The sequence below is a fragment of the Pleurodeles waltl genome, chromosome 5 (assembly GCF_031143425.1).
Source record: "Pleurodeles waltl isolate 20211129_DDA chromosome 5, aPleWal1.hap1.20221129, whole genome shotgun sequence".
Classification (NCBI taxonomy): domain Eukaryota; kingdom Metazoa; phylum Chordata; class Amphibia; order Caudata; family Salamandridae; genus Pleurodeles; species Pleurodeles waltl.
In genome coordinates this window covers 38,196,351-38,205,518 of record NC_090444.1, presented here as the reverse complement: position 1 = coordinate 38,205,518, position 9,168 = coordinate 38,196,351, and the positions used below count along the sequence as shown (strand labels likewise).

The following is a 9,168-nucleotide window of genomic DNA, read 5'->3' as shown; positions in this document are numbered from 1 at the left end:
TGTCCACCACTACAGGGAACCCAGGCAAACCCACCAACCCAAGAACATCAGGGACCTGGGGGCAGTGGCAGTGGGCACACGGTTCAGGAGACAGAGGAACAGGAAAACAGGCGAACTGGAAGGACTGCTGTGTGAGAGGGGGAGGACAGGTCCAGGGAACACATTCTCCATGAGGCCCTCTCCAACATCATGGGAGCGTACCATCATTTCCAGGAGATGATGGCAACGGTAGTGGAGACCCAGCGGCTGCAGGAGGAACAGTATCTGGAGATCAGGGAGGAACTCAAGTCCATCAACACCACCCGGGTCACAATTGTAGGGGTGCTGAAGGACCTTGTTAACACCAGAAGGGACACTGTGGCACATCAAGGGACACCTGACACTAGCCTGGATGATGAACAGCCCACCACCTCTGCCGGCGCTAGTGGACAGGATGCACTGCCACAAGACGACGACACCAGCACCCCACCCCCTGCAGATAGAGAACCCCCTGCAAACGGTCCCTGAGAACCAGGACAAAGACAGAGAACAATGCCAAGACCCCCGCCAGGAAATGAGACCCCCGTGATTGTCATCCTTCTGTACCACTTCGTCACCCTGTCCATCCATCAACTGCCCTAGCTCTACTTCCTCTGCCCCTTGGACAATGCACCTGTGAAACAAATAGACTTGACTCTGCCATGGACAATTTTCCACCATCACCCCTGCCCATTTTACAACCCCCTACACTAATTTGCACTGAAATAAAAACCCTTGAATCACAAAACAATCTGGAGTCAGTCTGTGCTTTCACAAATGTGTATTTCCAATAACTATGGAAAATAGCAATGTCAATTGTATTGTCAACATACCGATGTAGCACAGCTCTAGTCCATTAGGTAATATAGCAGAGGTCACACAGTGGGACCCACATCTGTGAAATGGGTGAAAGTGACAGACATATAATAGGTCTAACAATTGTATGAGATGTGTGGGGCAGTGACATCTTCTTACCTGTGTCTCACTGGAAGTATTACTGGATAACGTTCTTCTTCTGCCTCCTGTTCTTCACTGTCCACAGGCTCCACAGTTGCCACAAGACCTCCTTCTGGACCATCCTCCTGCAGAAAAGACACCTGTCGTCGCAAAGCAAGGTTGTGCAGCATACAGTAGGCCACGATTATCTGACACACCTTCTTTGGTGAGTAGTAGAGAGAACCACCTGTCATATGGAGGCACTGGAACCAGTACTAATATGATAAGGTACACTGTTCCGAAATTGGAAGGAGAGGAAAAAGAGAAAGAGTCCTGTTAATCAGGAGCAATGGTCCTCACACACCGTATTCGGTGTCATGCTTCATCATCGGACAGCTCCTCGTCAGACCGGCGCTGCAATGTCTGACGGGCACCCCCCGAGGGGGGGCTCTTTGCCGGAGATCTTTTTGAATATACTCGATGATGCCGCGGAGCCAAATATGGGTCCGAGAGAGGAGAAAATGTACAGAAAGAATAATAAAATTGGCTCAGATCCCTCACCTAATAGTTTATTATTTGCTGTTGGGAAGTGGTCAAGATTAAAAAGAAATCAAGGGAGTGAAACTAGAGGCAATGCTTGAACACTCACACAAGATCAATCAAAGTAATTAAGGAGGACGGAGAAGGTCCGACTCTCCTTAATATGTGGTCGACATGTTTCGCGTCGTTATTGGTCCAACAGGATCCCGTGACGCTTCTTCAGGACCTAATTAATCATAGATTTTCTCCACAAGAAAAAACAGAATACTTATACTTCTGTTGACTAACGCTCACAGTCAGAACGTCATCAGTCGCTTGACAGGACTAAAACGGTCTGGGTTTCCTTTCCTATCAGTCGCCCTAAGTATGGGAAACAAAAAGGGGCTAGAATTAGCTCAGTATATCATCGCTTCACCAATATTCAAGGGCGACGAGTGTAGGTTAATGAGGAAAAAGGGGAGTGACAAACTAGTGCAACACTCAGTGATCAAGGGATTGTAGGCACACCATGCTGGTAACATATAAAGTGGCTTACCATCTCAATTAGAGAATAGGCTTCATGGGATATCGCTGGCCCATCACCCGGTACACAGTAAATCTGGTGGTAAGAGAACATATGTCAAAAAAGGGGGGCATCGTATTGGGGTAATACAGTCATCACACAAGTCCAAGGCACAAATGGCTGAGGATGAGCCGATCAAATTTGAGGAAATGAGGGATTGACAGTAAAAGTGGAATTCAAAAATTGTATTTATATATGACTCACTTCAAATCTTATACATATACATCATAGAAGCAACAAGAGAGAAAACAATCATCAATTCTGTAGAAATGTTCATAAGTATCCCTAATATCACATATAGGGTAGGGCATGTAGCCAGTTTTATCCAGTGAAGAAATACTTCATTATAAAACAACATAAGAGACTTTCCTAAAGGTCAAAGGAAGAGTGGCACATGAGGGGTATAAAGATGGGAGGGTATATCGTGATCCAGAAGTAATCATACCCTTATGTGACACACCGTAGTCAGTTAAAGAAGAAACAAAGAATTGGGCTGAAGGAGTGCAGTCTGTTAATCCACGGCCGTATCATTAAATGCAGGACACGAGGTGCCCCGACCTGAATGCATCGTAGCGTTCAAAAAAGTGCAGTGGTAAAGTTTCTATAAAGGAAGTGGGGAGATGGACACTTACTTGCGAGGTCACCGGTTTATGCAGCAGCACCTACCCGGGGGTCGCGTTCCCGAACATATGCGGAAACGGAAGGCTGCCGGCATAAATAGTATGCGCGCAGAGTGCACGTCCATCAATTAGATGATCAGTTGCCCAGTAACGTCCTCGTCAGTGACGAGCCTCTAAGGAAATCAAAAAGGGACTCAAAAAACAAAAAACAGGACGCGATGGGAGCACTCTGTATATGGCGGCCATCTTAAAGTGGTATATGGATTATAGAGAAGCCGGAAATAGCTCAGTTCCAACTGTCAGGAGATTCCAAAATCCTATTGTAGATAAATTTAATCTTACTGATGTCATTTGTCCAGAAAGGTTAGTTCTAATCTCTTCTAGTGGGAGTAAAAAGAGGATGACCAACAAACAGGACCTTCTGAGAGTGGTTGTAAGAAGGGCAAAAAAATTGACTAAAAAACCAAGCTGCTACCTATTTGGAGAGGTGGAACCAGGGGATGTCATCGTTTAGTCCCTGTTGGTGAGTATGGAGTCTATATACCCAGCGTTGTTCAAGCTCAAATAACGGGCGGGTGCCTGGTGAGTCGCAAGTCTGTAATACCACCCATCGCATGTCGTCTGGTGTGTGGTTAAGTTCAATAAAATGTATACTAAGTTTGGTAGTAATACGTCCACACCGGATGTTACTACGGTGTTCATTTATCCTAATCTTTACAGGTCGTGTGGTCATCCCCACGTATCTAAGATTACAGGGACATGTGATAAGGTAAACACAATTGCGGGTGTTACAGTTAGTATGTCTCATCAGATGCCATGTTAAAAATGGCTCTAGCTGTAAGATGTCTGTGTGTTTGGTGAGTGAGCAGACATTGCAATTCCCACATGGAAAGTGACCTTTAACTGGGGGGAGATCCCATAGAGATTTCTGTCTGTTTGGGGTGTTGGTGGGTCTGGGTCGGGTGTGTACCAGCATGTCTTTTATGTTTGCGGTCCTCTTAAACGCAAACACAGGCTTGGGGATATTTTCACCACCACTGCAGAGGACCGGCCATCTCTTATTGATTATCTTCTTCACTGTGTTAGAAAGTGGTGTAAATGTTGATACACAGGTAAGCTTGTTGTCCGTAGATTTAGGGGTAAGCTGTAGTAGTGAGTCCCTATTACTATACTTAGCTCGTTTGTAAGCTGTTTTAATGACTCTATCCGGGTAATGGCGGTCGTGTAGTTTAACCTGTAATTCAGAGGCTTGGGTATTAAATAGTCGTACATCACTACAGTTCCGTCTAAGACGTAAAAACTGTCCAAAGGGTAAATTTTCTCTTAGTGCTTTGGGATGGTGACTCTCGTATAGTAATAAGCTGTTCCGATCAGTGGTTTTTTGAAAGGTACGGGTTTTCAATCGACCTTTCTCTATGCTGATTAACAAATCTAGGAAGGGGATCTCTTTAGTAGATACAGAGGAAGTGAAGTTAAGGAAGGGGTCTAGACTATTTACCCAAGTCGAGAGTGCATCTACTACGTCAATAGGGCCATGCCAAATGACAAGGATGTCGTCTATATAGCGACGCCACAATTTGATATTGGCGGAAAAGGGATACTTGAGAGCTAATATAGCTCCAAATGGACTATTGGTATCGAACATGCCCAGGATATTCCTACAAGACCTTGCCTTTAGGAAGGACTGGGCTCAGGTAGCATGGAAATGCACCCGGGACTGGCTGGTCCTCATTATCAATACATCTAGATGACTAGCTAAGTCTATAGCGATTCAGATCACCTTCATAGAGAATACACTCAAAACCACAATCTCTATAGCAGCATTTAAGAGCCGATTAGCAGAAATCAACACTGACCTTAACGAAACCAAAGAGTTCTTGACTCAACAGAAGATCACCAAGTTACAAAAAGATATCAACAGGTTTAATAGAGAGAAGATCTACCCATACATTAGAGATGATTACACGATGGAGACTCCTTCCGTTTCATCAGATGACTCCTCCACTTCTGGGAGGAAACCTCGTAAATATAGCCATAGCTCATCCTCTGATGGATGGAGCACGGATGATGACAGACCCCAACCTTATTTTAATTATCCACAATATCATCCTGGTCACCCGATGACATGGCAACAACCCTTCCCTTTTTATCAACCCCGTCCAATGCCACCTTATATGCCTTTTTTAGGCCGAGGCAGGGGCAGAGGAAGAGGCAGAAGACGAGGGAGAGGAAGACGAGTCCACTGGTCTCAGGAGGAACCACAGATGGTCACGAGGAGCCAGGGCAAGACTCCCTCAACGACGACCTAGTGGTTAATTTGTCCTCTAAGCTCCTCTCCCCTAATGAAACCAAGGTATTGAATAAAGGACTGGGGTATGTCCCCACTCCAAAGGACGATTCTTTTCGTTTACAATGCGAACTGTCCCGGTTCTTTAGGAAAATACGCCTACAATTTTTCTTTAAAGACAGACCTACTGTCGATTCTCCACTGGACTCTGGCCTCAAAAAGCCTTCCCAATTCATACCTCCACTTTCCTCCATGCCTTGCGAGGTTCAGGCTTTCGAGAAAGCGGTCACCTCCGATGTCGAAAACCTACAACCACAACATAGATTTACTAACCTGTCCAGGATCGAGAATGAGGCACTCCGAGCTCTAGCAGCTGATTTCAATATTACTATCAAACCAGCTGACAAAGGAGGCGCCATTGTTGTGATGAATACTAAAGATTACAGACAGGAATGCCTTCGCCTTCTTGGCGATTCTACCTACTATGCTCATATTGATCGGGATCCTACGGGATGTTTGCAAACCGAGATACGTGGGATGATAGAGGAAGCTGTTAACAACACTTGGATATCCCAAAAGGAAGCAGAATTTTTGGATACAGAGGACCCCCGTATCCCTTATTTTTACTGCCTCCCAAAAATTCACAAGGGCATATCTCCTCCACCAGGACGCCCTATAGTCTCAGGGATTGGGTCCATCCTTGAACCACTTTCGATATTCTGTGACCATTTCCTACGACCTCTTGTACAATAATCAACCACTTACCTGAGAGACACTACTGACGTTCTTAATCTGATTGAGACCATAAATTCCACAGTACGTGTCGATGCCTTGATCACACTTGATGTTGAGGCTCTATATACAAACATCCCACAAGTGGCCACACTGGAGGTAGTTGAGTCGTTTCTTTTATCCACCAGTTCAGAATTCACAACACCTGTTCATTTTATCATGCACTGTGCTAGTTTGGCTATGACTCGTAATTTTTTCCAGTTTGAGGATAAACTTTTCCACCAAATCCGCAGAACCTCGATGGGCAGCACTTTTGCCTCGAGCTTAGCATGTTTGTACATGTACGACTTTGAGAAACGTTTTATCCTACCTGAGTCCAATCCCTTTTCCGCCAATATCAAATTGTGGCGTCGCTATATAGACGACATCCTTGTCATTTGGCATGGCCCTATTGACGTAGTAGATGCACTCTCGACTTGGGTAAATAGTCTAGACCCCTTCCTTAACTTCACTTCCTCTGTATCTACTAAAGAGATCCCCTTCCTAGATTTGTTAATCAGCATAGAGGAAGGTCGATTGAAAACCCGTACCTTTCAAAAAACCACTGATCGGAACAGCTTATTACTATACGAGAGTCACCATCCCAAAGCACTAAGAGAAAATTTACCCTTTGGACAGTTTTTACGTCTTAGACGGAACTGTAGTGATGTACGACTATTTAATACCCAAGCCTCTGAATTACAGGTTAAACTACACGACCGCCATTACCCGGATAGAGTCATTAAAACAGCTTACAAACGAGCTAAGTATAGTAATAGGGACTCACTACTACAGCTTACCCCTAAATCTACGGACAACAAGCTTACCTGTGTATCAACATTTACACCACTTTCTAACACAGTGAAGAAGATAATCAATAAGAGATGGCCGGTCCTCTGCAGTGGTGGTGAAAATATCCCCAAGCCTGTGTTTGCGTTTAAGAGGACCGCAAACATAAAAGACATGCTGGTACACACCCGACCCAGACCCACCAACACCCCAAACAGACAGAAATCTCTATGGGATCTCCCCCCAGTTAAAGGTCACTTTCCATGTGGGAATTGCAATGTCTGCTCACTCACCAAACACACAGACATCTTACAGCTAGAGCCATTTTTAACATGGCATCTGATGAGACATACTAACTGTAACACCCGCAATTGTGTTTACCTTATCACATGTTCCTGTAATCTTAGATACGTGGGGATGACCACACGACCTGTAAAGATTAGGATAAATGAACACCGTAGTAACATCCGGTGTGGACGTATTACTACCAAACTTAGTATACATTTTATTGAACTTAACCACACACCAGACGACATGCGATGGGTGGTATTACAGACTTGCGACTCACCAGGCACCCGCCCGTTATTTGAGCTTGAACAACGCTGGGTATATAGACTCCATACTCACCAACAGGGACTAAACGATGACATCCCCTGGTTCCACCTCTCCAAATAGGTAGCAGCTTGGTTTTTTAGTCAATTTTTTTGCCCTTCTTACAACCACTCTCAGAAGGTCCTGTTTGTTGGTCATCCTCTTTTTACTCCCACTAGAAGAGATTAGAACTAACCTTTCTGGACAAATGACATCAGTAAGATTAAATTTATCTACAATAGGATTTTGGAATCTCCTGACAGTTGGAACTGAGCTATTTCCGGCTTCTCTATAATCCATATACCACTTTAAGATGGCCGCCATATACAGAGTGCTCCCATCGCGTCCTGTTTTTTGTTTTTTGAGTCCCTTTTTGATTTCCTTAGAGGCTCGTCACTGACGAGGACGTTACTGGGCAACTGATCATCTAATTGATGGACGCGCGCTCTGCGCGCATACTATTTATGCCGGCAGCCTTCCGTTTCCGCATATGTTCGGGAACGCGACCCCCGGGTAGGTGCTGCTGCATAAACCGGTGACCTCGCAAGTAAGTGTCCATCTCCCCACTTCCTTTATAGAAACTTTACCACGGCACTTTTTTGAACGCTACGATGCATTCAGGTCGGGGCACCTCGTGTCCTGCATTTAATGATACGGCCGTGGATTAACAGACTGCACTCCTTCAGCCCAATTCTTTGTTTCTTCTTTAACTGACTACGGTGTGTCACATAAGGGTATGATTACTTCTGGATCACGATATACCCTCCCATCTTTATCCCCCTCATGTGCCACTCTTCCTTTGACCGTTAGGAACGTCTCTTATGTTGTTTTATAATGAAGTATTTCTTCACTGGATAAAACTGGCTACATGCCCTACCCTATATGTGATATTAGGGATACTTATGAACATTTCTACAGAATTGATGATTGTTTTCTCTCTTGTTGCTTCTATGATGTATATGTATAAGATTTGAAGTGAGTCATATATAAATAAAATTTTTGAATTCCACTTTTACTGTCAATCCCTCATTTCCTCAAATTTGATCGGCTCATCCTCAGCCATTTGTGCCTTGGACTTGTGTGATGACTGTATTACCCCAATACGATGCCCCCCTTTTTTGGCATATGTTCTCTTACCACCAGATTTACTGTGTACCGGGTGATGGGCCAGCGATATCCCATGAAGCCTATTCTCTAATTGAGATGGTAAGCCACTTTATATGTTACCAGCATGGTGTGCCTACAATCACTTGATCACTGAGTGTTGCACTAGTTTGTCACTCCCCTTTTTCCTCATTAACCTACACTCGTCGCCCTTGAATATTGGTGAAGCGATGATATACTGAGCTAATTCTAGCCCCTTTTTGTTTCCCATACTTAGGGCGACTGATAGGAAAGGAAACCCAGACCGTTTTAGTCCTGTCAAGCGACTGATGACGTTCTGACTGTGAGCGTTAGTCAACAGAAGTATAAGTATTCTGTTTTTTCTTGTGGAGAAAATCTATGATTAATTAGGTCCTGAAGAAGCGTCACGGGATCCTGTTGGACCAATAACGACGCGAAACATGTCGACCACATATTAAGGAGAGTCGGACCTTCTCCGTCCTCCTTAATTACTTTGATTGATCTTGTGTGAGTGTTCAAGCATTGCCTCTAGTTTCACTCCCTTGATTTCTTTTTAATCTTGACCACTTCCCAACAGCAAATAATAAACTATTAGGTGAGGGATCTGAGCCAATTTTATTATTCTTTCTGTACATTTTCTCCTCTCTCGGACCCATATTTGGCTCCGCGGCATCATCGAGTATATTCAAAAAGATCTCCGGCAAAGAGCCCCCCCTCGGGGGGTGCCCGTCAGACATTGCAGCGCCGGTCTGACGAGGAGCTGTCCGATGATGAAGCATGACACCGAATACGGTGTGTGAGGACCATTGCTCCTGATTAACAGGACTCTTTCTCTTTTTCCTCTCCTTCCAATTTCGGAACAGTGTACCTTATCATATTAGTACTGTGTTGGGAGTACGTACACTGGACCGACCAATCCTCCTCTCTTA

General features: G+C 44.6%; 2 long non-coding RNA genes across 2 annotated transcripts; one reads left to right on the top strand and one right to left on the bottom strand.

Annotated features, from left to right (window-relative positions):
* Positions 1-1,772: 1,772 nt before the first annotated feature.
* Positions 1,773-2,743, bottom strand: LOC138297196 (uncharacterized). The gene is made up of 3 exons (XR_011203929.1): positions 2,689-2,743; positions 2,030-2,092; positions 1,773-1,854 (listed from the first exon to the last, which is right to left on the bottom strand). It is a non-coding gene; the product is annotated as an uncharacterized lncRNA (long non-coding RNA).
* A 4,863-nt stretch (positions 2,744-7,606) lies between these two features.
* LOC138297195 (uncharacterized) lies at positions 7,607-8,577 on the top strand. Its single transcript, XR_011203928.1, has 3 exons — positions 7,607-7,661; positions 8,258-8,320; positions 8,496-8,577. It is a non-coding gene; the product is annotated as an uncharacterized lncRNA (long non-coding RNA).
* The last annotated feature ends 591 nt before the right edge of the window (positions 8,578-9,168 follow it).